Below are 5,159 nucleotides of genomic sequence, written 5' to 3'. Positions count from 1 at the left end.
GGGGAGCGGATATTGGTAGTGACCATCAACTCAGTATTGCAAAAATAAGGTTTAAACTTAAAAATCAAAAGAAGGAAAAATCTGGTGTTGGTAGATACGATATTGTTAAGCTTAGAAGGGAAGGAGAAGAAAAGGAGGAATTCAGATTAGAATGCAGAAATAGGTTTTTGGTGTTGGAAACGTTGGAAGAGGGGGAGAGAAGTGTAGATGAGATGTGGGAGGATGTGAACAAAGTTTTGCATGAGACTGCTGAATATACGATTGGAAGGAGACATAGATTCAGGAGAAAGAAATGGATATCAGAGGAAACGTGGGATATGATAAAAAGGAGAGGTGAGGCTAAACTGAGGAGTGAGATGCAATGCGTTGATGAACGAGAGATTGAATTAGCAAGAGCTGCGTACTGGAGTTTGAATTCAGAAGTAAGAAGGTTAGCTAGGAGAGATAAAAGAAGATGTGTGGATGAAAAGGTTGCAGAGACTGAAATCTTAATAAACAAAAATGATGGACAGAGTCAAAGAATAGCATATGAATCGATTAGAGAACTGAGTGGTAATGCAGGTAAACGCAAGGAAATACCAGTTAGAGACATGGAAGGAAATTTATTGACCAAAGATGGAGATATTAAAAATAGATGGAAAGAGCATTTTGAGACAGTTCTTAATAGACCAATACCACCAGAAGAGGATATACCGTCTGCTCAGGAAGATTTAAATATAGAAACAGGAGAGTTGAGGCTTGCAGAAGTGGAGAAAGCAGTAAAACAGTTAAAGAATAACAAGGCACCAGGGGAGGATGGTTTATTTCCGGAAATGTTTAAAGTGGAGGGGGATAGATTAATAATGATCTTGACCAAGCTATTCAATAAGATATGGGTGACGGGGTTACTACCATCAGTTTGGAAGAATGGTGTAATTGTTAAAATTCCGAAGAAGGGAGACCTGAGTGAATGTGGTAATTGGAGGGGAATCTCTTTGTCACCGATAGCTTTGAAAGTTTTCAGTAGAGTGTTGTTAAATAGGTTGGAGCCAGTGGTTGAGGGTATTCTGAGGGATGAACAGGCTGGTTTTAGAAAGGGACGTGGTTGCAATGATCATATCTTTATAGTTAGGCATTTGATGCAGCAAGTTAATGAAATGAGAGTACCGTTAAGTCTTTGTTTTGTTGATTTTGAAAAGGCTTTTGATAGTGTTTCGAGAGAGACTATGGGGAAGATCATGAGACATTATGGAATACCAGAGGAGTTTGTGAGGGTCATTATGAACATGCATGGGGACACATTTTGTAAAGTGATGGTTGATGGTTGTCTGAGTGATTCGTTTGAAGTCAAGTCCGGAGTAATTCAAGGTGGTGTTCTATCGCCTTTATTATTTATATTGGTCATTGATTACATTATGAAACGTGTTGGAACAGAAACCGGTGCAGGTATACTTTGGGGAGAGAACAGGAAACTTTTGGATTTAGATTATGCAGATGATATAGTTTTGATTTGTGATGGGCCAGAAGAGATGCAGAGAGTGTTGGACTGTTTGGTGAGTGAAGGTCGCAAGGTGGGTTTGGTTATTAATTGTGGAAAAACTGAAATAATCAATATGAATATGGAAAATGCGCAGGAATGTGTAATTGGAGGTATGGTTGTAAAGCAAGTTGATAGGTTTAAATATTTAGGTACTTATTTAGCCAAGGATGGTTCTTTGAACTTTGAATTCGAGGAAAGGTTAAAGAAGGCTAATCAGGCAATGGGAATGCTTAAAAATATTTGGAATAATAACAATTTTTCTGTTCATACAAAAATCAAACTTTATAAGGTAATGGTTAGGAGTATCTTAATTTATGGACACGAGTCTTGGTACAGCACAGTGACTATGGAAAATAAATTCTTGGTGTTTGAAAATAAAGCACTTAGAAGAATATTAGGAGTTAAGTGGTGGGAAAGGATACCAAATAGTAGAATTAGAGAAATAACGGGAGTGCAGCCGATCGATGAATATGTTAGATTCTCACGATGGAAGTGGCTAGGACATGTGTATAGGAGACAGGGAATAGTACGAGGTACACCAGGGTGGGTGGCACTTGGTAGGAGAGGTAGAGGAAGGCCAAAAGAGACGTGGGTGAGGACAATGAGACGGGAAGCTGGAGATGAGTGTTGGGGAGATCTTGAGGAGTTAGCACAAGATAGGATGTGGTGGTGTGAGTTCATCGAGGCCCTATGCATCCCCGAGGGTGCCACAGGAAATGATTGATTGATTGATTGATTGTTTTGAGTAAGCGATAAGATATTGGTAGTGAAAATTCTGTTGGGAAGAAAGATAGCTGAGATTATATCGGCATATGCTCCACAGGCATTGTCATTACTGTATGTTTAAGCCTATGAACATCCTCATCCTTCACTGCCCAGGTCTCACATGCCACATACAAAGATCCCTTAGCACTGAGGGAGAGCCCTCTCAATGTCAGGAGGCAACAGCTCCCTGAACTTCCTCCAGCCACTCCTTATCCTAGCCACACAGCTAACACCAGCTCCACCTCCAGCACAAGTCCTTAAAAAAAAAAAAAAAAAAAAAAAAGAAAAAAAAAAAAAAATCCTCTACACACACAACAGCAAGACTAATCCTTTCATGCCTGAAATCTCCATATGCTCCCCCCCACACACTGCACACACCATGTCAGCATTTTTCACAGTCTACCTCTAACACCACATACACAGCCTCTCACCAACACTGAACAAGTTGTAATTCCTTCCCACACCCTAGTGGTAATCCACACATGGCCACACTCCCTCAGTTTTGACAGTACCACCACCAGCCCTAGATACCATCACCCTTGGTTACTAGTTGTATCAACACTCCAATCACAAAACACACTGCCATCAACTGAGCCAAAAGGGAACAGGGATCTGTCAGGTTTGATAACATGCTATAACAAATTTAACAGACAATGGAGAAAGTTGCCTTCATGAGGTGGCAGTCTCCTTGGTTATGGCTACTAGTCATATCAATGTGCTAAAGCAATACACTGTACTGGTACAGGAGGCTTGCTTTCATGTGTCTCCTTGGTTACTAGTCCTGCAGGTGGTAGGTGACTGTGATCATCCACTCACTTGATATACAGTGCAACCTCTTAAATTCGAAGTTCTTGTGTCCTTTTGGAAGTTTTGATAAATTTGAACTTTTAATAAAGCATTTCTGTGGCAGTCTTAATTCTCATGGTTTAGACATGCTTTTGACACAAGCTTTGTTGTCTGGGCTAACTAGCTGGCTTCAGGCATCCTATTTTCCATTGTTAACACTACCATTTATCTCATCTCTTAACTCAAGGATCAGTACAATAATCGCTACTAACCATGATGTGTTTCACATTTCCTTTCTTCATCTTCTGTATGTCCCCTTGTTCTAAAACACTTAGCAGTTCTATTCATATTTAACATCAATCAGTAAGTTGCAAGGGACAGTAATTATGCATTCATTTATTTACGTAAAAACTACAGTACTGAACATGAATATTTGCATCTTTCAGCAACCACCATCCACTCCTTGATGTAGCACTGCCCACTATCTCCATTACTTTTGTTTCTGTCCTCCTCTCTTCCTATTTCTCACATCTTTCCTGTCAATTTTTATTACTCCCTCCTTTTCAGGTGGCTTTACATTGAGTAACATGCCTAATGACTTTCTGTAAGCCAGAAAATCATTTACAATGCTGGGTGGTAACCATATAACCAACCCATACGTGATGCTACACTTCACATATTGTGCACTGATTACACAGTTTATTTTATGACATTTTATGATACGTACAATTACTGCCAGTCTGCATTACTATAATCTTGCAGAAATATTGCAATCTCAGTGATGAAATACTTAAGTACGTGTGTGTGTGTGAAAAAAAATGGACGATGATGGTGGTAGTTTATATGTGCTCAAAAATAGATTGCACAGTGGTTTAACATTGATGCAAATGATCTATTAGAATTACACTAAGACTGCTGCCTACCAACAATCATGCTTCAGTCAAAAGTGAATAAAATCAGTTGACGTCTGACAAGCGGTGTTGCATGGTGTTGTGTGATAAAGGAATATTTACCATAATTCCACTCCAAAACTTAAAAACCTTATCACACTGCTTTGTAATGTCATACACTGTCAGGTTTAACACCACCGCTATCTTTGACAACACCTCCAATGAGTTATTTACTCTAGTTTCAGTTGGTACAGCACTGAGAACTGTCAAATTTGTCATACATGGTAGTTTCCATCACCAATCATTTCACAACACACACACTAAGTACTTGTGGCTGCATTCTTATACTGCATCATTTTAGTTCCCAGCACTGCACTAATTGGTAAAGCCAGGACACCCGTTTGAAGCCACAATTATGGTCAAATTTGGATATGATAAAACTGACTCAAATAAGAAAGAGCTTACCCAAGAGGAGGAAAGGAAATTATTATTATTATACACACTTCATGGTGAGGTCATCAGTACCAGATGGGTGTAGCTAGGTATTTTTTTTTTTTTTTACTAGTCTCCGGTTATTTCTGAGCAAGTTTGGGAAATAAAAATGACATTTTTCATAAATTATGGGAATTGAACTTTAGAGGATGAAAATTTTTGAGGTTGCATTGTAGTACTACCTATTCTTCCTTCAACTTTATCATTCTGCTTGTCCTCACTCCCTGCTTCTCCCTTTCCTTCCTGTCACTTTTTCTCTTCTTTCCACTTCATGTGGTTTTACACCAGGTGACAGGCCTAACGGTTTCCTGCAGCCCAGGAAACCATTTACGATGTTGGGTGGTAACCATATCACCAAATAATGGGGTGATGAGGGGCTTCCTATGGTGCTCACATTAACTGGATTATGCAAATGCAGCATCCATCCAGGAACCAAACCTCCACACTATTCAACGCACCTTGCCGTTGCAGGGCTCTGTCTGGCACAGGGGAACACTGATTCACTAAATGAGGTGGCAAGGCTGTTGCTTGCCTGTGGTTGATGGGTCTGTTTGGCCAGGCAGACTGGGGTTGATCAACAACGTACTTCAATTCACAATGCAATCAAACAAAACATGCCCCAATGCCCTCCCATATCCTCCAAGGATGGTGGAGTACACGGGTCTCCTTGGTTACTAGTCTAATACCTCCCTATGATCCCATAAAGG

This window comes from Coenobita brevimanus, unplaced genomic scaffold, assembly GCF_032717465.1.
Source record: "Coenobita brevimanus isolate Jiangsu-jjx unplaced genomic scaffold, ASM3271746v2 jjx.HiC_scaffold_2651, whole genome shotgun sequence".
Taxonomy (NCBI): Eukaryota; Metazoa; Arthropoda; class Malacostraca; order Decapoda; family Coenobitidae; genus Coenobita; species Coenobita brevimanus.
Note: the sequence above shows the minus strand (reverse complement) of the source record.